The 13,384-nt window shown below is 28.3% G+C and overlaps 1 long non-coding RNA gene across 50 annotated transcripts in view; it reads right to left on the bottom strand.

Moving 5' to 3' along the window:
- The window catches only part of LOC127733050 (uncharacterized), a 46,864-nt gene extending 36,644 nt beyond the window's left edge, over nt 1-10,220 (bottom strand). For 46 of the 50 annotated variants that reach the window (XR_007996647.1, XR_007996646.1, XR_007996657.1 and 43 more), the window contains exon 1: nt 1,801-1,815. This is a non-coding gene — a long non-coding RNA (uncharacterized LOC127733050). Of the gene's footprint in view, nt 1-134; nt 186-1,800; nt 1,816-6,436; nt 6,561-10,205 lie in introns of those variants that run through there. The other 4 variants (XR_007996632.1, XR_007996652.1, XR_007996634.1 and 1 more) reach the window with 3 other exon arrangements.
- Nucleotides 10,221-13,384: the final 3,164 nt, after the last annotated feature.

Genomic DNA, 13,384 nt, shown 5'->3' with positions numbered 1-13,384 from the left:
TTAAATCTTCTCAATGTCTAGGACTGTATTTTTTTCTTCTTCTCTCTTGGCTCCCGTCTATCTGTAAAACATATTCAAAATTATTGTAATATCTATCAGACAACTATTAATAAATGAAAAAAAAATATACTTACTTTCCGATGCATATGTTACCTGTCCTGACGTAAATATCCTGGGGCTGGTATCTGAAACAAAAACAAAATAAGTTCAAAAATATTGAACCAAATATAAAACTTAAAAAATTTGCTACTTTAATTTTTCTTTCTTTCAAAATACCTATAAAGAAAAACTGGCATTAATGGCAGCCATCATCATTGGTCAATTGCTCTTTTTGACTGTATATCATTAACTTATTTTCATTTTAAATCTATATTTCAATCATTAATGAAGACGGTTTATTGATATAATCATTATTTCCGAAATTAATGTGCACGTCAAATTATCAGAAGTTGGTGGCTAACCAAAACAATCTGATGTATACATTTTGAACAGAAATGATTAAAATTCAACTGAATTTCAAACAATCTAAATCAAGTCATATTTTCCAAATTACTTTTTAAAAAATCAACTAAATATGTAGATATCCAAATTGACAATCGGAAACTTTACTTTCGTTCAGGTGAGACTATTAGAGAAAGGGTTTCCAAATTGTCAATGTTAAAAGACTATTTGCTGTTAAAATTAATTCAGAAATTAATGTGATGCATGTTTTAATTCAAATCCTAAATTGGAGTACAAGTATACTTTTTTCATTAGAGTATAAATTTGAAAAAGAAATTTTGGACTAATTTGTAATAAATTTTCAAGCAGTTTCTCCAGGGAAAAGTCTGATTTTATTACCTTACAACTATTAACAGTTTAAGTACAATTGTAACGACAAAATACATACATCATCATCTAGGCGTCTACAATTAAATCGTCTCAATGTCTAGGACTGTATTTTTTTCTTCTTCTCTCTTGGCTCCCGTCTATCTGTAAAACATATTCAAAATTATTGTAATATCTATCAGACAACTATTAATAAATGAAAAAAAAATATACTTACTTTCCGATGCATATGTTACCTGTCCTGACGTAAATATCCTGGGGCTGGTATCTGAAACAAAAACAAAATAAGTTCAAAAATATTGAACCAAATATAAAACTTAAAAAATTTGCTACTTTAATTTTTCTTTCTTTCAAAATACCTATAAAGAAAAACTGGCATTAATGGCAGCCATCATCATTTGTCAATTGCTCTTTTTGACTGTATATCATTAACTTATTTTCATTTTAAATCTATATTTCAATCAGTAATGAAGACGGTTTATTGATATAATCATTATTTCCGAAATTAATGTGCACGTCAAATTATCAGAAGTTGGTGGCTAACCAAAACAATCTGATGTATACATTTTGAACAGAAATGATTAAAATTCAACTGAATTTCAAACAATCTAAATCAAGTCATATTTTCCAAATTACTTTTTAAAAAATCAACTAAATATGTAGATATCCAAATTGACAATCGGAAACTTTACTTTCGTTCAGGTGAGACTATTAGAGAAAGGGTTTCCAAATTGTCAATGTTAAAAGACTATTTGCTGTTAAAATTAATTCAGAAATTAATGTGATGCATGTTTTAATTCAAATCCTAAATTGGAGTACAAGTATACTTTTTTCATTAGAGTATAAATTTGAAAAAGAAATTTTGGACTAATTTGTAATAAATTTTCAAGCAGTTTCTCCAGGGAAAAGTCTGATTTTATTACCTTACAACTATTAACAGTTTAAGTACAATTGTAACGACAAAATACATACATCATCATCTAGGCGTCTATATTAAATCGTCTCAAGGTCTAGGACTGTATTTTTTTCTTCTTCTCTCTTGGCTCCCGTCTATCTGTAAAACATATTCAAAATTATTGTAATATCTATCAGACAACTATTAATAAATGAAAAAAAAATATACTTACTTTCCGATGCATATGTTACCTGTCCTGACGTAAATATCCTGGGGCTGGTATCTGAAACAAAAACAAAATAAGTTCAAAAATATTGAACCAAATATAAAACTTAAAAAATTTGCTACTTTAATTTTTCCTTCTTTCAAAATACCTATAAAGAAAAACTGGCATTAATGGCAGCCATCATCATTGGTCAATTGCTCTTTTTGACTGTATATCATTAACTTATTTTCATTTTAAATCTATATTTCAATCAGTAATGAAGACGGTTTATTGATATAATCATTATTTCCGAAATTAATGTGCACGACAAATTATCAGAAGTTGGTGGCTAACCAAAACAATCTGATGTATTCATTTTGAACAGAAATGATTAAAATTCAACTGAATTTCAAACAATCTAAATCAAGTCACATTTTCCAAATTACTTTTTAAAAAATCAACTAAATATGTAGATATCCAAATTGACAATCGGAAACTTTACTTTCGTTCAGGTGAGACTATTAGAGAAAGGGTTTCCAAATTGTCAATGTTAAAAGACTATTTGCTGTTAAAATTAATTCAGAAATTAATGTGATGCATGTTTTAATTCAAATCCTAAATTGGAGTACAAGTATACTTTTTTCATTAGAGTATAAATTTGAAAAAGAAATTTTGGACTAATTTGTAATAAATTTTCAAGCAGTTTCTCCAGGGAAAAGTCTGATTTTATCACCTTACAACTATTAACAGTTTAAGTACAATTGTAACGACAAAATACATACATCATCATCTAGGCGTCTACAATTAAATCGTCTCAATGTCTAGGACTGTATTTTTTTCTTCTTCTCTCTTGGCTCCCGTCTATCTGTAAAACATATTCAAAATTATTGTAATATCTATCAGACAACTATTAATAAATGAAAAAAAAATATACTTACTTTCCGATGCATATGTTACCTGTCCTGACGTAAATATCCTGGGGCTGGTATCTGAAACAAAAACAAAATAAGTTCAAAAATATTGAACCAAATATAAAACTTAAAAAATTTGCTACTTTAATTTTTCTTTCTTTCAAAATACCTATAAAGAAAAACTGGCATTAATGGCAGCCATCATCATTGGTCAATTGCTCTTTTTGACTGTATATCATTAACTTATTTTCATTTTAAATCTATATTTCAATCATTAATGAAGACGGTTTATTGATATAATCATTATTTCCGAAATTAATGTGCACGTCAAATTATCAGAAGTTGGTGGCTAACCAAAACAATCTGATGTATACATTTTGAACAGAAATGATTAAAATTCAACTGAATTTCAAACAATCTAAATCAAGTCATATTTTCCAAATTACTTTTTAAAAAATCAACTAAATATGTAGATATCCAAATTGACAATCGGAAACTTTACTTTCGTTCAGGTGAGACTATTAGAGAAAGGGTTTCCAAATTGTCAATGTTAAAAGACTATTTGCTGTTAAAATTAATTCAGAAATTAATGTGATGCATGTTTTAATTCAAATCCTAAATTGGAGTACAAGTATACTTTTTTCATTAGAGTATAAATTTGAAAAAGAAATTTTGGACTAATTTGTAATAAATTTTCAAGCAGTTTCTCCAGGGAAAAGTCTGATTTTATTACCTTACAACTATTAACAGTTTAAGTACAATTGTAACGACAAAATACATACATCATCATCTAGGCGTCTACAATTAAATCGTCTCAATGTCTAGGACTGTATTTTTTTCTTCTTCTCTCTTGGCTCCCGTCTATCTGTAAAACATATTCAAAATTATTGTAATATCTATCAGACAACTATTAATAAATGAAAAAAAAATATACTTACTTTCCGATGCATATGTTACCTGTCCTGACGTAAATATCCTGGGGCTGGTATCTGAAACAAAAACAAAATAAGTTCAAAAATATTGAACCAAATATAAAACTTAAAAAATTTGCTACTTTAATTTTTCTTTCTTTCAAAATACCTATAAAGAAAAACTGGCATTAATGGCAGCCATCATCATTGGTCAATTGCTCTTTTTGACTGTATATCATTAACTTATTTTCATTTTAAATCTATATTTCAATCAGTAATGAAGACGGTTTATTGATATAATCATTATTTCCGAAATTAATGTGCACGTCAAATTATCAGAAGTTGGTGGCTAACCAAAACAATCTGATGTATACATTTTGAACAGAAATGATTAAAATTCAACTGAATTTCAAACAATCTAAATCAAGTCATATTTTCCAAATTACTTTTTAAAAAATCAACTAAATATGTAGATATCCAAATTGACAATCGGAAACTTTACTTTCGTTCAGGTGAGACTATTAGAGAAAGGGTTTCCAAATTGTCAATGTTAAAAGACTATTTGCTGTTAAAATTAATTCAGAAATTAATGTGATGCATGTTTTAATTCAAATCCTAAATTGGAGTACAAGTATACTTTTTTCATTAGAGTATAAATTTGAAAAAGAAATTTTGGACTAATTTGTAATAAATTTTCAAACAGTTTCTCCAGGGAAAAGTCTGATTTTATTACCTTACAACTATTAACAGTTTAATTACAATTGTAACGACAAAATACATACATCATCATCTAGGCGTCTACAATTAAATCGTCTCAATGTCTAGGACTGTATTTTTTTCTTCTTCTCTCTTGGCTCCCGTCTATCTGTAAAACATATTCAAAATTATTGTAATATCTATCAGACAACTATTAATAAATGAAAAAAAAATATACTTACTTTCCGATGCATATGTTACCTGTCCTGACGTAAATATCCTGGGGCTGGTATCTGAAACAAAAACAAAATAAGTTCAAAAATATTGAACCAAATATAAAACTTAAAAAATTTGCTACTTTAATTTTTCTTTCTTTCAAAATACCTATAAAGAAAAACTGGCATTAATGGCAGCCATCATCATTGGTCAATTGCTCTTTTTGACTGTATATCATTAACTTATTTTCATTTTAAATCTATATTTCAATCAGTAATGAAGACGGTTTATTGATATAATCATTATTTCCGAAATTAATGTGCACGTCAAATTATCAGAAGTTGGTGGCTAACCAAAACAATCTGATGTATACATTTTGAACAGAAATGATTAAAATTCAACTGAATTTCAAACAATCTAAATCAAGTCATATTTTCCAAATTACTTTTTAAAAAATCAACTAAATATATAGATATCCAAATTGACAATCGGAAACTTTACTTTCGTTCAGGTGAGACTATTAGAGAAAGGGTTTCCAAATTGTCAATGTTAAAAGACTATTTGCTGTAAAAATTAATTCAGAAATTAATGTGATGCATGTTTTAATTCAAATCCTAAATTGGAGTACAAGTATACTTTTTCATTAGAGTATAAATTTGAAAAAGAAATTTTGGACTAATTTGTAATAAATTTTCAAGCAGTTTCTCCAGGGAAAAGTCTGATTTTATCACCTTACAACTATTAACAGTTTAAGTACAATTGTAACGACAAAATACATACATCATCATCTAGGCGGTTACAATTAAATCGTCTCAATGTCTAGGACTGTATTTTTTTCTTCTTCTCTCTTGGCTCCCGTCTATCTGTAAAACATATTCAAAATTATTGTAATATCTATCAGACAACTATTAATAAATGAAAAAAAAATATACTTACTTTCCGATGCATATGTTACCTGTCCTGACGTAAATATCCTGGGGCTGGTATCTGAAACAAAAACAAAATAAGTTCAAAAATATTGAACCAAATATAAAACTTAAAAAATTTGCTACTTTAATTTTTCTTTCTTTCAAAATACCTATAAAGAAAAACTGGCATTAATGGCAGCCATCATCATTGGTCAATTGCTCTTTTTGACTGTATATCATTAACTTATTTTCATTTTAAATCTATATTTCAATCAGTAATGAAGACGGTTTATCGATATAATCATTATTTCCGAAATTAATGTGCACGTCAAATTATCAGAAGTTGGTGGCTAACCAAAACAATCTGATGTATACATTTTGAACAGAAATGATTAAAATTCAACTGAATTTCAAACAATCTAAATCAAGTCATATTTTCCAAATTACTTTTTAAAAAATCAACTAAATATGTAGATATCCAAATTGACAATCGGAAACTTTACTTTCGTTCAGGTGAGACTATTAGAGAAAGGGTTTCCAAATTGTCAATGTTAAAAGACTATTTGCTGTTAAAATTAATTCAGAAATTAATGTGATGCATGTTTTAATTCAAATCCTAAATTGGAGTACAAGTATACTTTTTTCATTAGAGTATAAATTTGAAAAAGAAATTTTGGACTAATTTGTAATAAATTTTCAAGCAGTTTCTCCAGGGAAAAGTCTGATTTTATTACCTTACAACTATTAACAGTTTAAGTACAATTGTAACAACAAAATACATACATCATCATCTAGGCGTCTACAATTAAATCGTCTCAATGTCTAGGACTGTATTTTTTTCTTCTTCTCTCTTGGCTCCCGTCTACCTGTAAAACATATTCAAAATTATTGTAATATCTATCAGACAACTATTAATAAATGAAAAAAAAATATACTTACTTTCCGATGCATATGTTACCTGTCCTGACGTAAATATCCTGGGGCTGGTATCTGAAACAAAAACAAAATAAGTTCAAAAATATTGAACCAAATATAAAACTTAAAAAATTTGCTACTTTAATTTTTCTTTCTTTCAAAATACCTATAAAGAAAAACTGGCATTAATGGCAGCCATCATCATTGGTCAATTGCTCTTTTTGACTGTATATCATTAACTTATTTTCATTTTAAATCTATATTTCAATCAGTAATGAAGACGGTTTATTGATATAATCATTATTTCCGAAATTAATGTGCACGTCAAATTATCAGAAGTTGGTGGCTAACCAAAACAATCTGATGTATACATTTTGAACAGAAATGATTAAAATTCAACTGAATTTCAAACAATCTAAATCAAGTCATATTTTCCAAATTACTTTTTAAAAAATCAACTAAATATGTAGATATCCAAATTGACAATCAGAAACTTTACTTTCGTTCAGGTGAGACTATTAGAGAAAGGGTTTCCAAATTGTCAATGTTAAAAGACTATTTGCTGTAAAAATTAATTCAGAAATTAATGTGATGCATGTTTTAATTCAAATCCTAAATTGGAGTACAAGTATACTTTTTCATTAGAGTATAAATTTGAAAAAGAAATTTTGGACTAATTTGTAATAAATTTTCAAGCAGTTTCTCCAGGGAAAAGTCTGATTTTATCACCTTACAACTATTAACAGTTTAAGTACAATTGTAACGACAAAATACATACATCATCATCTAGGCGTCTACAATTAAATCGTCTCAATGTCTAGGACTGTATTTTTTTCTTCTTCTCTCTTGGCTCCCGTCTATCTGTAAAACATATTCAAAATTATTGTAATATCTATCAGACAACTATTAATAAATGAAAAAAAAATATACTTACTTTCCGATGCATATGTTACCTGTCCTGACGTAAATATCCTGGGGCTGGTATCTGAAACAAAAACAAAATAAGTTCAAAAATATTGAACCAAATATAAAACTTAAAAAATTTGCTACTTTAATTTTTTTTTTTTCAAAATACCTATAAAGAAAAACTGGCATTAATGGCAACCATCATCATTGGTCAATTGCTCTTTTTGACTATATATCATATTAACTTATTTTCATTTTAAATCTATATTTCAATCAGTAATGAAGACGGTTTATTGATATAATCATTATTTCCGAAATTAATGTGCACGTCAAATTATCAGAAGTTGGTGGCTAACCAAAACAATCTGATGTATACATTTTGAACAGAAATGATTAAAATTCAACTGAATTTCAAACAATCTAAATCAAGTCATATTTTCCAAATTACTTTTTAAAAAATCAACTAAATATGTAGATATCCAAATTGACAATCGGAAACTTTACTTTCGTTCAGGTGAGACTATTAGAGAAAGGGTTTCCAAATTGTCAATGTTAAAAGACTATTTGCTGTTAAAATTAATTCAGAAATTAATGTGATGCATGTTTTAATTCAAATCCTTAATTGGAGTACAAGTATACTTTTTTCATTAGAGTATAAATTTGAAAAAGAAATTTTGGACTAATTTGTAATAAATTTTCAAGCAGTTTCTCCAGGGAAAAGTCTGATTTTATTACCTTACAACTATTAACAGTTTAAGTACAATTGTAACAACAAAATACATACATCATCATCTAGGCGTCTACAATTAAATCGTCTCAATGTCTAGGACTGTATTTTTTTCTTCTTCTCTCTTGGCTCCCGTCTATCTGTAAAACATATTCAAAATTATTGTAATATCTATCAGACAACTATTAATGAATGAAAAAAAAATATACTTACTTTCCGATGCATATGTTACCTGTCCTGACGTAAATATCCTGGGGCTGGTATCTGAAACAAAAACAAAATAAGTTCAAAAATATTGAACCAAATATAAAACTTAAAAAATTTGCTACTTTAATTTTTTTTCTTTCAAAATACCTATAAAGAAAAACTGGCATTAATGGCAGCCATCATCATTGGTCAGTTGCTCTTTTTGACTGTATATCATTAACTTATTTTCATTTTAAATCTATATTTCAATCAGTAATGAAGATGGTTTATTGATATAATCATTATTTCCGAAATTAATGTGCACGTCAATTTATCAGAAGTTGGTGGCTAACCAAAACAATCTGATGTATATATTTTGAACAGAAATGAATAATCCTGTACAAACTGTGACGCCCGTATATGACACGGAAACCAGGCGTTAAAATCATACTTTATCCGGGCGTCATTGCAGTGTTTAATGAATGCATGTCCAGGCGTCAACCAGGCGTAAACCAGGCGGAAACCAAGCGTAACTGAGGCGGAAACCAGGCGTAAAATTAGGCGTAATATTTAAATGAGTACGCTTGGTCCAGAGAAAACCAGGCGTAATATGCAAATGAGTACGCCTGGGAAAATAAATAAACCAGGCGTAATATCCTTACATAATACTACACTTATTTCAAATCAGTGTACTACCCTAGCTGTGTTCTTTTGTGTATTTAATACAAACTTCTGTACTGTTGCTTTAATTTCTCATTGTTTGACATAAAACTTGAAATATTAACCATTGAAGAAGCTAATATATAAATAAATACATTTTAGACAGACACTGCCACTGGCTCAAATAAGTTTAAAGTTTAAATAAGAATTATGACAATTAATTTTTCTTGAAATAAAACTTAAGCATTTTAATTAACTAAGTTTTTTATAAATTAATGTTCTTAAAATATAATGATAATACTGCAATTTAACTTCATGTAAAAGATTTTAATGTTATTATCCAAGGTTAAAGGTTTTGGGATTTTAAAATTACTGTTAAAACTTAAAACTTAATAACTTAGGTTATACTCACATATAATTATTATTTACCATGTTTTACTTTCCATTTTTTCACAATTTTTATTAATCAATTTGATTCCATATTTCCAATTTCAAATTCTTTCAAAAAGCACAAAACAAGCTAATTATCCCTGAACATATGAAGCTGCCCTAAGTCCAACTCTTGCAAACTAAAACCAAAGAGCCAAATTTTGAAAAAAATTCCCATGATCCTTTAAACAAAGCATTATGGGTATTATGATTTACGCCATACCAACAGTTTTACGCCTGTAAGAAAATTTACGCCTTGCTTATTTCAATTTACGCCAGGTTTACCACTTTTTTCTACGCCCGTAAGGACTACAAATTTACGTTTCCTGCTCCCTTACGCCCAGATCTAGACACGTAAGAACCACTTACGCATGGTTTACGCCTTATTTCCAGGCGTAATACGCCTTATAATTTCATACGGGAATTATTCAACTGAATTTCAAACAATCTAAATCAAGTCATATTTTCCAAATTACTTTTTAAAAAATCAACTAAATATGTAGATATCCAAATTGACAATCGGAAACTTTACTTTCGTTCAGGTGAGACTATTAGAGACAGGGTTTCTAAATTGTCAATGTTAAAAGACTATTTGCTGTTAAAATTAATTCAGAAATTAATGTGATGCATGTTTTAATTCAAATCCTAAATTGGAGTACAAGTATACTTTTTTCATTAGAGTATAAATTTGAAAAAGAAATTTTGGACTAATTTGTAATAAATTTTCAAGCAGTTTCTCCAGGGAAAAGTCTGAGTTTATCACCTTACAACTATTAACAGTTTAAGTACAATTGTAACGACAAAATACATACATCATCATCTAGGCGTCTACAATTAAATCGTTTCAAGGTCTAGGACTGTATTTTTTCTTCTTCTCTCTTGGCTCCCGTCTATCTGTAAAACATATTCAAAATTATTGTAATATCTATCAGACAACTATTAATAAATGAAAAAAAAAATATACTTACTTTCCGATGCATATGTTACCTGTCCTGACGTAAATATCCTGGAGCTGGTATCTGAAACAAAAACAAAATAAGTTCAAAAATATTGAACCAAATATAAAACTTAAAAAATTTGCTACTTTAATTTTTTTTTCCTTTCAAAATACCTGCTGTTAAAATTAATTCAGAAATTAATGTGATGCATGTTTTAATTCAAATCCTAAATTGGAGTACAAGTATACTTTTTTCATTAGAGTATAAATTTGAAAAAGAAATTTTGGACTAATTTGTAATAAGTTTTCAAGCTGTTTCTCCAGGGGAAACTGATTTTATTACCTTACAACTATTAACAGTTTAAGTACCATTGTAATGACAAAATACCTACATCATCATCTAGGCATCTACAATTAAATCATGTCCATGTCTAAACTGTACTTTTCTTCTCTGGGCTCCAGTCTATCTGTAATACATATTCAAAATTATTGTAATATCTATCAGACAACTATTAATAAATTAAAAAAAATATACTTACTTTCCAAATCATGTGTAAAATGTTCCGACGTAAATATCCTGGGGCTGGTATCTTAGTTGAAATTTCAACATTGTTAATTTTATTTTATGGTACATATATAGACCCCTGAAAAAAAAAATCAAAAGGGGGCAAAGGTGTAGGTAAAATACATGTAATATTTAAGGTTCATCAATACACTTTAACAAAAATGTCTGTGTTTACACCATGAAATTTCTCTGAGTACAGACAAAACTGTGTTATTTTAAAAGTTTTAATGCCTGGCAGCACCTAGATAATTAATGTAATATCCAATTTATGTTCTAAAGAGTTAAAACACTTTATGGATTTTGATGAACATTTTCTTTCCTTGCCACAAAAGATGGTGAAATAAACAAACACCCGAGTTTTCTTTGATACAGTCCACTCATTTACACTATTTAAATCACCTTTGTTGTGAGTAGATTTCTATTGTCCCTCTATTGTCCATATCAATCAATATGATACAATACAATCATTACCTGAGGGGGACCATCTCAAAGATTTCACATGACTTTATTTTTACACCACCTGTGGCAAGGAAAGAAAATGTTTAGCAAAATCCACAAAAGTTTTTTCTTTTTAAAACACAAAATGAATACAGCTTGTATATATCCAGGTGCTGCCAGGATTTAAAACTATTAGAATTACACAGTTTTGTCTGCATTCAGAGAAAATTTCATGGTGTAAACACAGCCATTTTTGTTGAAGTGTATAGATGAACCTTAACCCATATTTTATACCAGACCTCAATTCAATGTTTTCAGAAACAATGCCTGTTGATAAAAAAAATTCGTAAGGGTTCCACGGAACCCAGTGTCTCGCCTACTTTTTCTGTTAATCGCAGGCTCAACAAAAATGAGGAAGTAAATCAATAAAAATATTCCTCTTGATACTATCTTTTGATTGTAAGAAGCTTCTGTCCAAGTTTGGTAAAATTCCAGGATAGTTTATGAATCTAATAAATGTTTAAAAACTTTAACTGCAGACTGAATGTAATGTTAACTGGAAGAAAACAAAATTTCCTTCTAGATACTAGCATTTGATCATAAACAAGCTTCTGTCCAAGTTTGGTACAAATCCAAAATAGTATAAGAAAGTTATTAAAATTTTAAAAACTTTAACCACAAAGTGAATATGTTGTTTCCTGGCAGAAAATCTAAGTCCATTTAAAAGTAAAATACTGAAAAAATAGATTTATTTTTTTACAAAATTTCCTTCTAGATACTAGCTTTTGATCATAAACAAGCTTCTGTCCAAGTTTGGTACAAATCCAAAATAATATAAGAAAGTTATTAAATTTTTAAAAACTTTAACCACAGAGTGAATGTGTTGTTTCCTGGCCGAAAATCTAAGTCCATTTAAAAGTAAAATAAGGAAAAAATGGATTTATTTTTTTACAAAATTTACTTCTAGATACTATCTTATGATCATAAACAAGCTTCTGTCCAAGTTTGGTACAAACCCAGGATAGTTTAAGAAAGTTATTAAAATTTTAAAAACTTTAACCACAGAGTGAATGTAATATTTACCGGCAGAAAAACTAAGTCCATATATAAGTAAAATACGGAAAAAATGGAATTTTATTTTTACAAAATTTACTTCTGGAAACTATCTTATGATCATAAACAAGCTTCTGTCCAAGTTTGGTAGAAATCCAGGATAGTTTAAGAAAGTTATTAAAATTTCAAAAACTTTAACCACAGAGTGAATATTTGTGGTTGCCGCCGACGACGACGGAATGTAGGATCGCTATGTCTCGCTTTTTCGACTAAAGTCGAAGGCTCGACAAAAATCAAAGGAAGTTTTTGAGAAGAAAAAAAACCCAATACATTCATCTTTAAAAAAGAGTAAGCATCTGAAGTTGAAACGATTGAAAATTAAAATTTATTGAAGTTTTGCCCATATTGAAAATTATACAATTTTAGAAAAGCTGATTTATACAACATTTTGTGCATTTTAAAATGAAGGAATTTTTGATATATAAGATTAAATTGTACCTGAAGCAGAAGCAATCTCCATTTTTCAATAATTTATTCTTTTTTGTAATCACAAAACTATCTCATTGCTCTTTCATTCCATCTGTTGAAATGACCATTTCCTTTTTACTAAACATGTTAACACTCAAAGTGAGCTAATATCAAAGTTTGATTATTACAAAGAGCAGCCAAATTTGTTATGTCACTCGAAGGTCTGAGTATGTTCTAAATTGGTCAGACAATACTTGGTCATGTTTTATGAATATATAAAACCCTCGGCTACGACCAAGTATTATCTAACCTATAATTCAAAACAAAGAGTTTCTATAAATGAGTTACAACTGCCCTGAAGCAGATTTATCAGATTGAAAGGATTTATCACAGTGATTGAAACTAAAATTGTTAAAAAAAAATGTAGAAATCTGTTCATTGAGGCATAACTAAGTGGAATTTACCTGATCATCACAGCTTTCAATTAACATGAACAATAGATTGTATATTCAGTCAGTTTAGCAGTAAAC

This window comes from Mytilus californianus, unplaced genomic scaffold (assembly GCF_021869535.1).
Source record: "Mytilus californianus isolate M0D057914Y unplaced genomic scaffold, xbMytCali1.0.p SCAF_3, whole genome shotgun sequence".
NCBI classification, from domain to species: domain Eukaryota; kingdom Metazoa; phylum Mollusca; class Bivalvia; order Mytilida; family Mytilidae; genus Mytilus; species Mytilus californianus.
This window is presented reverse-complemented; position numbering and strand designations above follow the sequence as displayed.